We start from the raw sequence: 19,800 nt of genomic DNA on the forward strand, positions 1-19,800 counted from the left end.
AGAGGATAGACTTTGCTCGAAGGTGGAAGTTGAAGGCCTAAGGATATGACTGTGGCCTTACTAGCCGGGATCTACGCCGCCACTGAATTGGCCTTGTTGCACAAGAGGGGGACTCCATCAAATGGGATGTCTGGACATAAGAAGAAACGTTGGACGTCCTGAGCCAAGCAGGATCTTGCACTGTCGCTGGTGTGCGATGGAGTCTGCCATGTCCAACCCAGATTTGATGATGTGACGGGACACGTTCTGGCCATCGGCTATGAGTTCCTGGAAGTGGTCCTTCATGTCTGCCAAGACATATGGTAGGATCATCTGGGCCATGTTCCAATGCATGAGTGTAACGTTCGAGAACACAGTATGAATTAAGAGACTTGAGGGCCATAACCCCAGCATAAAAGTCCTTCTTGCCCATGGCTTCCAGACATTTAGATTCGTGGTCAGAGGGAGCTGGAGGGAAGGGACCACCAGGCTAGGCTCCTGAACAAGAAACTGCATGGATGACTAAGCTCTCCAGTGATGGGTCTGGGTAGAGGAAAGCTAGATCTCCAGAAGCAGGGTAATAATGGGGGCCACGAGTCGGTTGACTACGGGCATAGAGGAGGGTTTCCCCCAAGGAACCATGATGGGCTCAAGCAATGCCTCATTGTAGGCGAGAAGGGGTTTAAAAAAGTCTGAAGAAGACATGAAAACTTCAGTGAGGATGTTGGTCTTTGCTTCAGTGTGGGGTAGTTGTAAATTAAAACATCTGCCACCTGCAGAATGATTTTTTGCAGCAAGACAACTTCCGGTGTTGATGGCCATGTAGGAAATTCCATGGCCAGCTCAGGAGAGGTATCCAAGCTATTGGCTGACGAGAGGCCTTGAAAATCAAAAGATTGCTGGTCCTGTCTGCTCCACAAATCCTGTGAAGACGATCTTTAAGGCTCCTCTTTCAATAAACACTGAGCCTCTCTGTTAGAGTGGACCTGGGGCTAGATGTGGGGCAATAGCACCCGGGAAGTCATATCTGGTGTCAATGGAGGGGTGGCAAAGGTGGAAGTGGGGACATGCACCGAATTGACTGTGGCACTGAGAAGCGGAGTGCGGGATCAAAATGGTGAGAAGGGTCCGAAGGTGCGTCTCCGAACTGTGTAAGTTGAAAGGGCACGCATGTTGAGGTCACTGGGCCCAAAGCCACATCGGATGGCATTGACACTTTGGAGATGAATTGCATTTAAGTACGCAGCTGAATTTGATCCCTGTGTCGGCAACACAGGGTACGATGGCGTAGATGGTGTAACAACTCTTGAGGTGGAGACGGTAGAGCTGAAGGTTCCTGAAATGGTGGCCATTTCCTGAGCAGGGTCCATGGAACGAGCAGGGTTGCATAGAGGAACTCTCGGCATCACTTCAACATGCTCTGGCTCAGTGGACGAAAGTCTTGTAGTAGACAGAGAGCAATGAGGGGACTTACCTCTTGAGCATTGCTTTGCCTTTCTCCTATGTTTCCTTTTCTTCTTACCCAATGAAGAAGATTGAGAGCAGGAACAATGTTGAAAATGCTTCAGACACTGATGTTCAGACTTTGGCCTGACCTTAAAGAGCTTGGCGTCTCATTCCTTGATGGCCTTTGGATGCATAGAAAGGAACGAGGAGCAAGACTTTAAATTGTGATCGGGTCAGAGAGACCATAGTCAGACAGTATGTGGGTCTGTGATGGACATTCGTCCCTCACACTCCCTAAATGTTTTAAAACCAGATTTTTAGGTGGAGACATGGCATTGCTTTGTTTGATATCTATGAGGAAGCTTTCCTCAGCGAATCGAAGCTCTGGATCCACTTTGAAAGTGCAGAAAAAGGGAACTGACGTATGCACACTTGGACGGTCACTTTATGGCCATGGTGGTGTAGCCTGACATCACTTCTGGTGCCGCCTGAGTCTAGCGCTCTCTACCTGCAACCTCCTTGCTTTGAAGTTTTCATATCTGCCTGGGGTTGCTCTACAGGTGAGGAATATGCAGCTAAAAGTATGCATCAGGAAAGGAGTGCTTCAAAGGCCCACAGACTTTTTTCTCTCTTCCTGATCTCTGTTAGGAGGGGCCATAAATAGCTATGTGCAGCCTGCTTACACCTCTATGTACTTCTGTAGTGAGCAGTCCACCTGGAGACTGTCCTGTTTGGCAGAGCTGTTTACAGACAAAGGCCAAGTCTGCAAGGTGGCCTGGTCCCAACACCTGAAAAGGGAACCGTCCCAAAGCAGTTTGAAGGAAGCACACCTGGAATACACATAATCCATCTGTAAAATTGGTATAAAGATGGGAGCTTGAGCCCCATTAGGGTTCATTGTTGTAGTCTCTTGAACTGAAGATGAAGTATTGGGCAGAGTACTCAGTGACTTATAGGCAGCCAAAGGTTGGTGTTGCACTGACAGCCAGCTCTCCAGAGGTGAGGGAACATCACCTGGGGTCCTAAGGGAGAATTATTGGACTCGCTTGGGGTCCTTGACATCCTGCCTGTGAGTGAGGCAAGAAAGTGCCAACCCTGAAGTAGGAGCTGATTGTGGAAGGGACTGCCGTAATTGGCCCTGGTGTAGGGTCTTTTGAAAGGGATTCTCAAAGCAGCTGCAGTGAAGAAATCACAGTATTCCTGAACTGGACAGTGCTTTCTTCGTAATTTATCCCTGCCATATGCACCCTGGTACCTGGAGCTGTGATCTGGAGTAGTAGGCCTAACCAAACTGGGATAAGCATTTGCTGGTGGCCAGTGTGCCTCACAAGCGGACAGCATGAATTTGGCACTGCTGGAGCGGGTAGTACAAAATTTTGTATACCCCCCATTCTGCATGTTTACATTAATCTGAATAATCAACTAATTGTAATATTATTAATTTGTTTGAAGTGAAAACTCACCGATTATATTAACAAAAGAATTACACGTGGGATTTGCATTTTGCATGGCTAAACTAATTGTATACTAATATATGTACACATACTAATGGTAGAAAATTAGAGTATTGCATGATGCATGTTGCTTTTATGATGTAATTATAAGTTGCACCAGATGACATCACTGGGTGAATATAAACGCTTTGAATGTTGCTATTATTCTAGATAATTACTTACACATAGGGGAATTAGTGAGAGTTTAACATTTTATTAGCGATTTCAATGTTTTAATTACATTTTGTGTTTGTTTTGCTTAAGTTGACCATTTGGGCCTTCATAAAGATGGCTGACTGAGACGCACTATATGACTGCTACTGTCCCACTAGGTTTTGGGAGAAGTGCGCCTGCGCCACCGCCAGCAACAATGGCCTCGTCCTGACGACAGGAGCGATGTACCCACCAAGGTCATACTGAGAGAGATGCCAGGACCTCAACAATGAACTGTCTTTAAAACCGGAACCAGCAAGTGCGATGACTTAATCTTACGGACTATGTGAGAACTTCACCGAGTGACCCCAAGTCCACCAATCAGGACTGTCTAAACTCATTCTTGATACATTTTGACATTAAAATCATTATAAAAGACGATAGAATAGTGAGTTCAGGGCTTGCTGGCTTGCTTACTAGGGGTCCTGTCGTTCGATATGCCTTGCTGCGAATTTCCTGACGTTATGCTGACGGAGAGGACGGTGACACTGCTGGACAGCTGTTATCCTGAATCTTTCGGAGACTGAATTGCGGCCTGACTTTGATGGATTTAAAGATTTTTCCAAGACTTGACTGACTTAGAGGACGACTAATAGCCAGATTAGGTAAATATGATGTTCTGCGGTTTGGACGATGATTTTCTAAGAATTTGCAATTTAATTAGATAAACAATGTTTTGATTAATTGACAAACGTGTTGTGTCGATTATTTGAAGAAATTAGTATAAGAGAAGAGTATAAACAAATGAATTCAATTACCAAACTATAATACAACTAACTGATTCATCGCCAAATGAGGGGAATATCACGAGGTTTGAAGTTAATAAAAGTATTCAGTGCGCATTAGGGTTTAGGTGAAAAGATATTCCTTTCATGTCAGCGTTTGGAAACTTATCCCTCTAGGGAAACAGATCAATGAAGTGTGAGTGTTGGTGTTATGGACCCCACCAATGAATGTATTTGAGTGAATGTGTTATTGTGATATTTGGTCTGTGACGAAGGGGGAATTAGACATTTCACGCTGCAACAGTTTTTCTGGTAGCAGAGGATGGTTGTTATTGTTTTGGTTTGGTGATTATTGCTTGTAAATTGCTTATTGGTTATTGATTGATATTGGTTTATGTATTAACACTCTATGTTGAGTCGCGTTGAGTTTTATGTTGTTTGCACGGCTTCTGGGATGTAGAAAGTCGGAAGTTTGTAACGGTTCCGTAGTAGAGCAGAGGTAAGCGCTGTTCTCAGGAAAGACGGAATTGTTGTTGCCCTGTAGGTACACAGGGAGAAACGTGTAACAATTGAAGTTGCACGACGCATTGTCTGGGTTCAATTCGGTGACATTGTTGTGTGTTGCCATTAGGGAAACTTTCTGTATGAGAGAAGTGTGTATGATAGCGAAGGTCACCTGTGAAATTTTAGTCTTAGGTACCAGGAGTCCAAATGGCATTCCGATAACACTCATCACTGGAAAGGTAACAGGTGATCTTGTCCCCAGAAGTAGTTCCCTGAGGAGAAGGCTACAGATTTCTGATACCAGTTCAGACTCAGAAACCGAACAAGGAGCACAATCTTCCAGGAAAGAACAAGGAAGGAACAAAGAAAAGAACAGTGAAGAGACGATAAAAGAGATTCATGAGAAGGAATTGCCAGATGAATGGTTGAGAGAAATTCCACCTGAAACAACACGTTTAGATGGACAGGTGCCAGATACAGAGAGAGAGGGAAAGATTATTGCAGAAGACCCCCGATGAGGTGTAGGGAACTCCAACATTCAGTTAGAAGCAGGGACAAGCAGTCAATTCAATTCAATTCAGCTTTATTCGGTACAAATTAATGTCCATAAAAGCATACACAATCACAGTCACAAATACAAAATATGAACAACTTATAGCAGACATAATCACACATCATTAAACAGTATTATTAGTTAAAAAACAATAATTTACACCTTTAAAATTACATAACTACATCTAAAAACACATGCTTTTCCTCAAATTGATGCATTTATTTAAAAAAGTAGCAGTATAAAAACAAATGTCAGCAGATTGTAAATTAAAAATCAATTTCATAGCTTGCTCAACCGTACGTGTACCATATTTAACAAACATGGGTTTTAGCAGGATAATACGAAAGTTAGAGTACAGCTTGCAGAATAATATAAAGTGCATTGTGCTCTGCTTGGAAATCCCGTCACATCTACAAGGACCTACAGGGTATTTCCTCATTACAGGTTGTGCCACCAGATGATGCACTGTTCCAAATCTCAATCTGGTCAGCACAAATGTATGTGTCGGCCTGGTGACAAGAGTTAAATAGACAGGAAATCCATCCATGGACAAATATCTGTTATAAAACACAACAGTGGACAAAGTGCCAGCAATAACTGTTCTTTTCCTCTCAACAAAGGCTAGAAAAACCCTTTTTAACTCAATCTTGGGGATCAATAAAACAGCGTTCGGATCAGTTACAATATTCAGGTTAAAAATATCCGAGAAACACATAATAATGTATTTAATCCAGGGTATTGCTATAGCTTTATCTAGTCGCATACAATCCTGGATAATAGACCTAGTGAAGGATTTTTCTTCATTCAGCCAAATAGACCGCCAAACCATCAGAGGTCTAAGTGACAAAAGATCGGATAGATAGTTCACATTTAATTCTTGGTGACATAATGCATTAGAGGCCGAAGTGGGTAAACACAAAACTTTTTTAAGGAAAGAATTCTGTTCCAGTTGCAATTCATGTACGCCACTGTAACCCCAAATTCCTGCCCCATATAATGCAATCGAAACACATCTAGCCTGATAAATTTTTGTCATATCTCTGGTCCTACGATCCCCAATTTTCTGGGCAAATCTAAAAATTCCGTGTGCATTTCTAGCCATTTTATTGCGTATATTATTAAATTCATGTGTCCACTTTTTATCCTCAGAGAAAGTTATACCTAAATAACAGAATTTGTCCACCTGCTGTACTTTTAACTTGTCAATAAAAAACCCTTTCGCTATATGTTTAAATTTCTTTGGGCCACAGATCATAGTATAAGTTTTGCTTTTGTTGATAACTAATTTTTTATCATTGATAAAGGAAGCAAAACTATCCATTAATCGTTGTAACCCTATCGGGGTTCTTGATAACAATACAGCATCGTCGGCGTATAATAACACCGGTACTGGGACACCGTTAATCATGGGAGCATCTGCGGGTACTTCTTTTAAAATTGCGTCAATATTATTTATAAATAAAATAAATAAAAGGGGAGCTAAAACACAACCCTGCCTTATACCTCGTTTAACGCTAAAGTTCCGGGTACATTCGCCCTTCCTACCAAAACGTACACATGTTTTTAATCTCTCATACATCCTGGCAAGAAAATAAATTATGCCCTTTGGCGCCCCTATTTCCAACAGGGTCGACCACAAAATAGAGTGGTCGACCATGTCGAAAGCGCTGCTTAAATCAGCAAAGCACATATAAATATGGCCAGATTTGGCTTCGCTATATTTCCCGATCAATAATTCTAAATTAATGCATTGATCGAGTGTACCCCTACCTTTCCTAAAACCATATTGGCTATCTGACAGAATACAATCCTGTTCTACCCATTCTTCCAGTCTAACTAGCATAATCCTACTCATAACTTTTACCGAAGCATCCAATAATGAAACTGGTCGATAATTTTTTGCATCAGACCTGGATCCTTTCTTATATATTGGTACAATTATAGACTCCTCCCATGTTAACGGAGGGTCTGTACAATCCGCGGCGTTAAAAACAACAGCCAACAATGGACCCCATACTTCTGGCGCATCCTTATATACATCACTAGGAACCCCATCCGGACCTTGGGCCTATCCTCCCTTGCTTGCCCTAATCCCCATTTCCACTTCTTCCACAGTAATATCGAGTGGTATAATCGGCCAGCTATCTGACCCGACGTTACTATTTTTATCTGAATCGAAAATACTTGAGAAATGGGTAATCCAGCCTTCGCAGGAGACATTTGCTGTTAACTCAGGCATATTTGTCTCCTTAAGGAATGGGGAGTTAACTGTTGCCCAAAATAATACAGAATTAGAAAGTTCTGCCGCCTGGTTAAGAGAGTCCCATGCCTGAAGCTGTAGAACCTTCTTCCTTGCTTTAATAGCATTTTTATATTCTAGCCTCAAAGTAGTTACTAGTTTTTTATCCCTAGGTCTTATTGCTAGGGCCTGTTTAAGATCGGTCAGGGCAGTAGAACAGGTTTTGTCAAACCAGACAAAGCCAGGTTTTTTACTACCCCTACTACTGCTTGTGAACTTAGCGTTAATGGCATTGTTGATTCCTTTAAAACTAGATAAGACCCGCTCATGATCTAATCTATTTTCTAAAATAAAGACAATGTCTGCTAAATTCTTCATAATAATAGATTCGGTTAGTTCAGATGCTTTTGCACCTATCCACCTCAACCTTACCCCATTAACCCGGTGTGCTTCAATATTTCCAACCGTAGTCCCTATCTCTCTATCATTCTCTTCCCACAAAGTCATGGGCACAATAATACAATTGTGGTCACTGGTGCCCATTATTTCCATTTCCAGTGGGGCAAAACAATCGGCAATACTGGAGGATACCAACACATGATCGATTACAGAATTGGCACGCCAATTCCTAAATGTGGGGATAGGTGAACCATTACTATCCCTGCAGCAATCCAAAATTTCCAGGTCAAGGCACCCCATTAATGTATTCACATTTTCCCCATACATATCATGCCCAAAGTGTGGGACCTCCCATCCAGCATTATTTGTAACCCCACAAGCCTTTGTGGATAATAATTCAAATAATGAGACATTGAAATCCCCACACCAGATAATATCAAATACTTCATTGGAATTCAAACTTAGGTTCTCAATAGCATTGGCCAATTCGGTTACGATTCTGCCCCTGGTGCTATCAAAAATGTTGTTATAGTAATTGATCAGAAGGATGTTACGGCTTTTGCCTTCTCGGATCCAAATCATCTGTATTAGATCACCTACCGGCACATACTTTATCACCATCATCTGGCGGTGGACCGATACAAGGGTGAGTAAACCCCCCTTAGCTCTTCCCGGTCCCTCTCCATATGCTGGTAGGTTATATGAAACAAACCCCTCAAAATCAATGTTATCTTTGCACCAGGTTTCCTGAAAACATAGGATATCATACCTATTAATAAAGGAATTCCAACCCGGGTCTCTGCTTTTAGATTTCAGACCAGCTACGTTCCAGCACACCAACCTGGAGCATATACCTGTTCTGGTGGTAATCCCACTAGTGGGACCTCGGGCGTTTCCCTCCGTTGTGCCAGCCTCATAAGTTTGGCCCAGTTCACCTGTATTCATACTACCCTCTTGTATGATCTCAGCCTCATTCTGATTAGACACAAATCCAGGGACCAAAGTTGTTGTTACAGATATTACAGATATACAATCATCTCTACAGTCCTCCAAATTGGGACCCTCTTCCCTTCCTGTACATATCCCCGTCTCTTTTGTGCGTCAATCGTTAGAGTCCAGAGTACTAAGTGCAAGAAATCTATTCTGTGTAGGAATATCAAAATAAGGTTTGCAAGTGAGCGGATAAGTAGAACTTCTAGTATTGTCCCTCCGTTTGTCATTAAGGTGATTATAAAAGTATCCTAGTGCTCGGGCACATACATTGCCATCTAAGATTGGGAGAGATGCCGCTCTTAGGAGAACTGTAGTAACATACTGTGGGTATTTAAAGTTAATAATTACACAGTCCCCCTTTAATCTTTTCCTATCGCTCCCAATCCAGTTGGCTCTCCTGGTTGTCAAAATATTATCAGAAAAATTCAATGGGAAACCACATTGTCTATTTAGCCACGACAGGCATTTGTTTTTTAGGGAATCATGGGTTTCTTGAAGACCCCTGTTATCTAGCGGTGGCACATTTGTAAGTACCACCACATAAGGAGCACACTCAGGTGGGAGATTAACAGCGCCCTTAATGTTATTTTCCTCCCACCTATTTGTGTTATCTATAGCAGGCAGAGTATTGCTAGTTGAATGCGTGCTCATTTGAGGTGTTACCAAGATAGCACTATCATTCCCTTTATTCCCTGTGGCTTTCTTAGCAGGGTCTCCCTGTGCTTGGCTCTTATCTTGGTTGTTAGTAGTGTCAGTTACAGCAGTTGTAACAGTAGTAGCAACAGACACCTCTCCTGGTTTGCCTAAGGCCTTACTTAGCAAACCACCCAATCTGACAACTTCTTTTGTTAACTCCTCTATTTTTAAAACCAGTGGGTCTATAATGTCCCTAATCTTGATACCAATAATCTCCTCAATGTTACTAACAATACTATCCTCAGCCCCCACCTTATTAATTTTTCTCAGGACAATATTTTCCATGTCTTTATCTGGTGAGACAGCTGGTTTCTGCCCGTTACGCAGTGTCCTCTTTTTAATCGGAAATTTCCTACATGTTCTAACTGCCCGTACTTTTGGGGAAGGTAAACATTGTTCCACCGTGTCAGGACAGTCATCTATTATTAACTCATTGGGGATAGTTTGTGCGGGCTCGAGGTGTCCCATCTCTGTTAACTCTACCACTTCCGGGATACTAGTGTCGGAGTGATTGTTCGCACCCTCCGTGCTAGAGGTTGATAGACCTCTTACAGGGCTCTCTAGATGCGGAGTACTACTTTTCCCCAGCGACTGTCGTCTTTCCGAATTTATCTTACTAACCTTCTGGACCAAGTAATTATCCATTGTACGTGGCCCCATAGAGGGTTTAGATCTAGACATATTGTAAATCGTCACACCCCCGTCAAAAGCTTACTGAATTGATATAACGTTAAGTCCCTTAATATTTCGCATTAATTTCAAATTTTAAAAAACATTAGCTACGGCTAGCAGTTCACTCAATATCACCCCCACTGCTTCGTGTAACTCCTATATACGGAACCAGCGTCCCTGGCCCAGTCCAGTCTCCTCAGGCCTCTGAGGGCCACAGAGGGCCCGCCCTTTGCCCGGGCTTAGCCCGGCGCCGCCCGCGCGCGTCCCGCGACGCGGAGGGAGCCTCACAGTTTTAAGCGCCTCAGGGCGCACAGGGAAGCGGAAGCGGGAAATGCCGCTAGGGACTCTGGGGGTTGTAGTCCCCTACACGGCGTCCAGCGCGGTCAATGGCGGCCCAGATGAAGATCTCAGCGTCCTCGGGCCCCCGGGTGATGCAGAGTGCGCAGCGGAGCGTCCTTCAGCCAGGTAAGCTGCTTCGCAATGCCCCCCGCTCCACCGAGGGAGCCTCACAGTTTTAAGCGCCTCAGGGCGCGCAGGGAAGCGGAAGCGGGAAATGCCGCTAGGGACTCTGGGGGCTGTAGTCCCCTACACGGCGTCCAGCGCGGTCAATGGCGGCCCAGATGAAGATCTCAGCATCCTCGGGCCCCCGGGTGATGCAGAGTGCGCAGCGGAGCGTCCTTCAGCCAGGTAAGCTGCTTCGCAATGCAGTCAGCATGAAGATTGCGTGTCGGAGATACGAGGAGGGACAGAAGTAAGGTAAACAAAAGAAGTGGTGGAAAAGGAAACTGTTGAGAGTAAAAAGCAAGTTGAAACAGAGTCAGAGGAAAGCGAAGATGAGATACATGAAGGTCGAGTTCTAAGAAAGAGAGCTTGGAGAACTGAAAAGAATGATAAAGGGAGTAAATTGAAAAGAACTGCAAAAGACGACGTTTGGCCGAAAAAAATAAAAAGATTGAGATATCAACTGACACGAGTAAATTCACTAAGGACTGAACAGGTGAATGAAGTGACGAGTCAGGAGAAATCAAAAGAAGAAGAAACAATTATTGGTAAAGAAAGCAAAATAACAAGGAAACCTAACCAGAAGTATAAATCACCAGAATGGACGTATGTGGCCCTGCCTGAAGTAAAAGAAGAGACGGATAGCCAAGGAAATCCAGAGGTGGTTGTACCGGAAGTGGTTGAGGAAGACGAAGAATCGGAAATCCTGAGAGTTAGCTTGTCCGATATTGGAGAAGAAGCGTATGTTCAGGACATTCTGTATACCGAAAACGAAGGAAAAGTGAAAAATGATGAAATGCCAAACTGAATGAGACAAGAAAACTATTGATGGAAAGACAATTAAAATATTGTAAAAGACAAAAACTGGTAGGACCAAGTAGGTGTTTAGAGCCTTGAGTTAGAAAAACTAGTTGTGAAGTTAGAAGAGGCTAAGTCAAAAGACACAGTCCATTTTAGCAAAGATGGCAAACATAGATAGTAGCAAAGGTAGATGTACATTTTTGAGGAGATGGTGTAAAATGTGTTGTTGTTGCACAGGATTATTAATGCTTCTATGAAGTATACTTGCTCTACTGATCTCATGTAAAGTTACTATAGATACATTAGAAGGACATAGTGAAAACATAACTAATATAGAAAAGATTCAAAAGGTAGTTGCGACTAGAATAGATAAAAATTATTTACATAAAGATAGGTCTATAACATATTTTTCTAATAATGTATTTTCAAAATTGTTGTATGAATATGTAAAGACAATGGACGTAAGGGACTGCTACGTGTGTATGCAGTTACCTGCCTCTGTATCGGAGGGAGTGACTTATCATCACCTTCCAGTAACTTATGGAATAACATGTAGTGTAATAGCTAGTTTATTTTATCAAACAGGTAAATTAGAGTATTATTTTTCAGATGTAGATACTATATTTTCACAAGTACCGTCAATTAACAAACTAAACAAGGTAAAACCTGCAAAGGTATTAGGTGGATTTTTCTTAGAGACTAAAGAACTAACATTAGAATACATATTTAGAAATAATTTGACTTGCAGTTTAAAGAAAGAGGAAAAGACATTTTTAGATATGGTTGAAGAAAGGAGATTGAAAATGCAAAGAAAGGCTTCAGAAGGAAAAGTGGAGAAGACAGTCTGGGATGTAGAAATGGAAAAACACTTGAAAGGGGAAACAAGTCCAACTATGGCTTTAGATTGGCCTCAGAAAGGGAAATTGTGTATTAGAAGAAATCAAACAGCATATGATAATTATTTTGTAGGGAATAGCGAGTGCCATGATACATACCGAATCATGGGTGGATGGGGATTTAAAGGTGGAAAAGATCCAGTTTTTCCTGGACTGTATTTCATTTGTGGGAACAGGGCATATTATCCTTTGCCAGACCATTGGTATGGCACATGTTATGTAGGCCTGGTTTTTCCAAAGATTTTTCATATGGATAGAGGAGAAGATGGTGTACATAGTTTAGGTAGTTATTTAGCAGGTAGTAAAAGAGAATCTTGGACAGGAATTGTGGGTGACATCTTTGGAGCATTGATACCAGCAGTGGGAATATCTCTGAATGCAAACAAAATTAGAAGACTTTCAACAGTAGTGGATCGCTTGTCAACAAGCACCGCTGGAGGTTTCTTATTGGTAAATACTGAAATGGTTGCCATGCGTGCTATGGTAATGCAAAATCGACTTGCCCTTGATATATTATTGGCAAAAGAGGGTGTAGTCTGTGGAATGCTGAAAGTTTAACATTGTTGTCCTTACATTCCTGACGAAAGTAAAGATTTGAAAATTTATATTAAAAATATTACAGAATTGCATGACGAAATTGCACCACTGGAGGTTGAAGGTGTTTGGGAAAAGATTGGAAAGAAATTAACAGCTATTAAAGATTTTGTAGTAAAACTAGGTAGTACGTTTTTAGGTAAGATATTATTTCCATTAACATGTGTGATTTTCATAGTATTAATAATTAGATTAGGGTGTATTTGTCATAAAAAGGATAAAAATCAGAAAAAATTAAGAAGAGAAAATTTAAGGAAAAGAGATAAGAAACAAGAAAGAGAATTTGAAGAAATAGAATTGGAGGAAATCAAGGAGAGTATGTATAAATCAGCAAAAAAAGAAGAAACAGGGGAAACTGAAATATGAATAAAAACAAGAAATCACTTTGATATTCCGTAAAAGGGATACAAAATGTTGTTGGTGTGGTGATATAATCACCAAAGGGGGGATTGCTGGAGCGGGTAGTACAAACTTTTATATACCCCCCCCATTCTGCATGTTTATATTAATCTGAATAATCAACTAATTGTAATATTATTAATTTGTTTGAGGTGAAAACTCACCAATTATATTAACAAAAGAATTACACGTGGGATTTGCATTTTGCATGGCTAAACCAATTGTATACTAATATATGTACGCAAAATAATGGTAGAAAATTAGAGTATTGCATGATATATGTTGCTTTTATGATGTAATTGTACGTTGCACCAGATGACATCACTGGGTGAATATAAACGCTTTGAATGTTGCTATTATGTTAGATAATTACTTACACATAGGGGAATTAGTGAGGATTTAACATTTTATTAGCCATTTCAATGTTTTAATTACGTTTTGTGTTTGTTTTGCTTAAGTTGACCATTTGGGCCTTCATAAAGATTGCTGACTGAGGTGCACGACATGACTGCTACTGTCCCACGAGGTTTTGGGTGAAGTGCGCCTGCGCCTCCTCCAGCAACAATGGCCTCGTCCTGACCCCAGGAGAGATGTACCCACCAAGGTCATACTGGGAGAGTTGCCAGGACCTCAACAATGAACTTTCTTTAAAACCAGAACCAGCAAGTGCGATGACTTAATCTTACGGACTATGTGAGAACTTCACCGAGTGACCCCAAGTCCACCAATCAGGACTGTCTAAACTCATTCTTGACACATTTTGACATTGAAATCATTATAAAAGACGGTAGAATAGTGAGTTCAGGGCTTGCTGGCTTGCTTACTAGGGGTCCTGTCGTTCGATTTGCCTTGCTGCGAATTTCCTGACGTTATGCTGACGGAGAGGACGGTGACACTGCTGGACAGCTGTTATCCTGAATCTTTGAGAGACTGAATTGCGGCCTGACTTTGATGGATTTAAAGATTTTTCCACAACTTGACTGACTTAGAGGACGACTAATAGCCAGATTAGGTAAATATGATGTTCTGCGGTTTGGACGAGGATTTTCTAACAATTTGCAATTTAATTAGATAAACGATGTTTTGATTAATTGACAAACGTGTTGTGTCGATTATTTGAAGAAATTAGTATAAGAGAAGAGTATAAACAAATGAATTGAATTACCAAACTATAATACAACTAACTGATTCATCGCAAAATGAAAGGAATATCACAAGGTTTGAAGTTAATAAAAGTATTCAATGCGCATTACGGTTTAGGTGAAAAGATATTCCTTTCATGTCAGCGTTTGTAAACTTATCCCTCTAGGGAAACAGATCAATGAAGTGTGAGTGTTGGTGTTATGGGCCCCACCAATGAATGTATTTGAGTGAATGTGTTATTGTGATATTTGGTCTGTGACGAAGGGGGAATTAGACATTCCACGCTGCAATAGCACTACCAAAGTGAGCAGTTGGATCGGGACCAGTTGTGATGACCTAGTGATCTGAGAGGTGTGCCCTTTGGTGCCTTTTGAAGCATCGAGGTTTGCCGCCTCAAGACATTGCATGCTGAAGATAGCACCTGGCAATTATCTCTCTGAAGAACTATCACCTGCGAGCAATTTGTTATGCTCAAGAAGATGCGCCATGTGCTCACTGGCATTCTGGAGTGTGTCAGCCAGTTAGCGGAGATCTATCGCCAGCCAGCCGGAAGAGGGCCTCAAACAGAAGCCTCGGCTACTGCCATGACTATGCAAGTGATATGCTGTGTGGCAGACTGCCAATCACTTCTCTTGAAGACTGCCATGTGCTGTCTTCAGGCTGCTTGCTACTGTTGAGGTTTCGATGCCATGGGAGGTTCGAATAGAGCCCTGTGCTGGTCTTACGAACTGGGTGGAAGAGTAAAAGTGCCTAGGCCTAAGAGACTGATTGCTAAGATTAAACAAGGATATGAACTAGCTGGACTATTAGCAAGTACCTCAAACTCTGGACTTGGGTTGGAGGAACGCATAGAAATGGTGGAACCCGTGATAGACAGGCTGAGGGTTAGCTGACAAGGCGCCTGGAACACTAAATCTAAATAGAGTATCCTTGCTTTATAGTTAGTGTAGAACACTTCTCTGTTTTCTGTGCAAAAAGGCACTTGTCTTTTATAAAAAGAGAAAAACTGTTCGGGACATTTAACTTATTGAGCTACTTGAGGTGGTGTTGATTCTGAGCCTGAATACCCCTCAACTCTAACCTCCCTGACAAACCTGTGATTGCTCGCCCTCGCTACCACTGACAGTCAAGTGCGGAAAGGGTTGTTCTTGGCCCACTTTACTGAGCCATTGTAGTACTAGCCCTGATACACCAGTGGTAAAAGGCTGCAACCCCTGCACTTATGGCCCAGTAGACTTTGCCTGCCGTGTGGCATATTGAACACAGTCTGAAAATGAACCATGTGCATAAACAGATTGCAACATTTAGAACCACACTATAAACTGCATTTGTTCCATGTTGTTAACACTATACCACCACACAGTTTACCTACACTTCAGAACCTGTCTACATCGCATCATTTGTTCTCTCGCATATCATGCGCAGAATATAGTTCAGAGATATATGCAAAAGATGTTGCTTACTTTCGGGCACAACCATTCTTTTTACACTCGGAATCGGCAAATATGTTGCAAAGCGTCTACAAACATGCTCTTCTTTGAGCACTTTAAAACAGTGTGAGATTTGGGTATAGGCCGTAATTGCATTTTTAGAGACCCTCAAAGCCGTTTCAATTTTCACTCTGTTCATGGAAGAACCACAGAATAAGAAAACAAACCGAAACCAACACAGTATCCCATGTCCAAATCAACCCGAAGAGTGGAACTTTGTTTTTAGAACACACAAACTAAGTAAAATATTATTTTACGGGCTTTTACTATCTAAATGAAAAGAATGTCATTAGTAATATCTGCCAACAACGAACAAGGGAACCCTTATAGTCGAAGGGGACCAAGGGTAGTAGTAAGTTATCAGAGGCAGTGGTCCCTTTCAAAAATGAATACAAACATGTAAGTAACCACAATGCTGAAATCAGGATTGGGTCTAAATGGGTTCAGTGCAAAAATGTTACAGATTTATTATCAAGAATTAAAACATAAATAATACAGAAAATATGTAGTGAGCTGGACGTGACGGGGTAACTGGAAATGAACAGATTTGATGTTGAACCCTAGCTCTGTCGGCACCTATGGAAACCTAGCAAATCTATACATTTTCTTAAACTAAATACCCAGGGAAATCCAGGAGTGGGTGACTTGTGTGGGTCTCACCACGTTCTGTTACTCAGAATCCCTTGCAAACATAAAACTTTGTCAGAAAATACACATTTTCCTCACATTTCTGTGATTGAAAGTTCTAGAATCTACATGGATCAATAAAATTCCAACCACCACATATTTCCCAAAGTCTCCCAATAAAAATGGCACCTCACTTGTGTGGGTAGGCCTCGTGCCCACGACAGGAAATATTCCAAAACGCAACGTCGATACACACCACATTTTTACAGTGAAAATTGAACCTTTTTTTCAAAGTGCCTAGCTGTGGATTTTGAACCCTAGCTCTGCCAGCACCTAGGGAACCTAGCAAACCTATACATTTTTAAAAACTAGATACACAGAGAAATTCAGGAGTAGGTGACTTGTGTGACTCTCACCAGGTTATGTTACCCAGAATCCCTTTCAGACCTCAAACTTTGCAAAAAACACATTTTCCTCACATTTTTGTGATGGAAAGTTCTAGAATCTGAATGAATCCACAAAATTCAACCTACTCCGCATCCCCCAAAGTCTCCAAATGAAAATGGTACCTCATTTGTGCCGGTAGGCCTAGTGCCTGAGACAGGAAACTGCCCAAAACGCAATGTGGACACCACATTTTTACAGTGAAAACTTACCCTTTTTTTGCAAAGTTCCTAGCTGTGGAATTTAAATTTTAGCTGTGCAGGCACCTAGGGAAACCTGGTAAACCTATACATTTTTGAAAACTAGACACCCAGGGGAATCTAGGATTGGGTGACTTGTGTGACTCTCCCGAAGTTCTGTTACCCAGAATACCTTGCAGATCTCAAACTTTGTTAGAAAACCCCCCCACATTTTCTCCACATTTCTGTAATGGAAAGTTTTGCAATCTGCATGGGTCCACAAACTTCCACCCACCCCACATCCTACAAATTCTACCGATAAATATAGTACCTCACTTGTGTGAGTGGGCCAAGTGCCCATGACAGGGAAGGGCCCAAAACGTATTGTGGAGACATCAAAATTACCTATCACAAAACAACCTGGTTTTGCAAGAGGGGGCATCTCGGTTTTTGGCCCCAGGCTTGGTGGCCATCTAGGGAAATCTACCAAACCCAGATGTTTCTGAAAACTAGACACCCGGGGGAGTCCAGGGAGGTATGGCTCGCGTGGACCCCCAAGGTTTTCCTTCCCAGAATACCCTGTAAACCTCGGATTTCGCTGAAAAATCTAATTGTTTTTAAATTTCTGTTTGGGAAAGTTGTGGGATCACCGGGCTGACACAAATTTCACACCACCCAGCATTTTCCCAGGTCTCCCAATAGAAATGGTACCTCACTCGTGTGGGTGAGCCAAGTACCTGAGACAGGAAAGGGCCCAAAACGTATTGTGGAGACATAAAAATTACCTATCACAAAACAACCTGGTTTTGCAAGGGGGCACCTGGGTTTTGGGTCCCGGGATCGGTGGACATCCAGGTAAAACTACCAATCCTACACATTTCTGAAAACTAGACACACTGGGGAGTCCAGGGAGGTATGGGTTGCATGGATCCCCCAACAATTTCCTACACAGAATCCCATGCAAACCTCAAATTTAGCTGAACAAATAATTTTTTCCACTCATTTCTTAGTGGGAACATCATGCCGAAACAATTGTCCTACCACCTAGCGTTCCCCTTGGTCTCCTGAGTTAAATGATACCTCACTTGTGTGGGTTTCCAGACACCCCAGGGTGTCTGGGAACAGAAACCAGCACTGGCAGATTGCTGCTCGACCGTCCTTGGGAGGGGGAGGGCATGCTGGTATAAAGCACTGCTCCCGCTTTTGTTACTGGGGACGATATCGCAGCATGGCTGCAAAACCGGCCCCCAGTGACAAAACTGCCCCACCACAGCCAGAAAACTGGTCCACACTACTCCAGCCCACCAGGGAAACACCCAGTGCCCGCTACGGCCAATATGGCCCTGCAGCCAAGCACCATTAATGCATACAGCCAGCCAAGCACCAGTCCATGTACACCATCAGCCAAGCACCACTCCACGCACACCACCAGGTAAGCACCAATCTACACACACCATCATCAAGTGTGAGGCTACCCACATCATAAGCCAAGTGCAGGTCCACACACACTGCCAGCAAAATGCCAGCCAAAGGTCAGTACACGCAGACCGTCAGCCAAAGTCCCATTTACACACACACAAGCTCTTGCTATATTCCATATAGGCTCCAAAGTATAGGCCTCAGTAAACTTGTCACCCTTCACCTATAGTCTCTCCCTACATTACACTTGTCACTGTTTAAAGGGACTGACCTTTGACCTAGATATTACACTGCATTCAGAGCGCGGGTTTCCCCTAGTTCGAAATCTCATACATTATGCATGAGGGTTCTTAGAAGCACAGCAGGACTGCCATCTCCTGTATGGAATGGAATGGAATGGAATGGAATGGGTTTTTGTAAAGCGCATGGCTACTCAAGAGCATCCCAGCACTGAGTGGAAAACCAGAAGGAGCAAGCCAGAGGTTAAGGGAAAAGCCAGGTCTTCAAATGCTTCTGAAAGATTGAATGGGTGGGTTCACTACAGAGGTGAAGCGGGAGAACATTCCAAAGTTTTGCGGCATTGTATGAAAAGAGCCTACCCCCGCTGCTGGCTCTCTTGATTCTGGGCACTTCTGCCAGGTGAAGCATGTCGGGGCGAGGACTTCTGGAGGCTTTATATGGATGGATCAGAGCTTTAATAATAGGAGGTCCGTTCCCTTCCAGAGACTCCTGGGCCACACAAAGAGCCTTGAATTTAATTCTCTCCTGCTCCGGGAGACAGTGCATGGAGCACAATGCGGGCTTTGCAGAGCAGCAGTCACTAGTGCCAGTGAGCAGTCTTGCTGCTGCATTCTGAACAATCTGGAGTCTGGTGACCACTGCAGTTGCTTAAGTCTATCCTAGATAGGATCAAAGCCTGTATTAGTAGCTTTTTTTGCTGGAAAAGGAAGTAACAGGAGTACTTTACGAAGCATTTTGAGAAGGCCGTAACATGAAGCGACCATCTTACTGGCTTGGGTTTTAAAGGAGAGAACTTGGTCTAGCCAGATGCCTAAGCTTATTATTTCAGGCTTTGGAGACGGGGCCAGGCCCATACTGGCTGGCCAAAGGGCTTTGAGATTGACGCTTAAGTGGTTTCCAAGCGTCATCCACTCGGTTTTGTTGCCATTGAGTTTGAGGCGAGAAAGGCTCATCCACTTAGCCACTTCCTCTAGACAAAAGTGGAGGACAGTGGACGACTGGTCAGCTTGATTCAGTGCTACGACCAGCTGAGTGTCGTCGGCGTAGGACACTAAATGGATTCCAAAAGGAGCGACGATATCCGCCAGTGGAGCCATGTAAATATTAAAAAGAATAGGGCTCAGGGAGGAGCCCTGCGGAACTCCACACTGCAGA

The sequence above is a fragment of the Triturus cristatus genome, chromosome 2_2 (genome assembly GCF_964204655.1).
Source record: "Triturus cristatus chromosome 2_2, aTriCri1.1, whole genome shotgun sequence".
NCBI classification, from domain to species: Eukaryota; Metazoa; Chordata; class Amphibia; order Caudata; family Salamandridae; genus Triturus; species Triturus cristatus.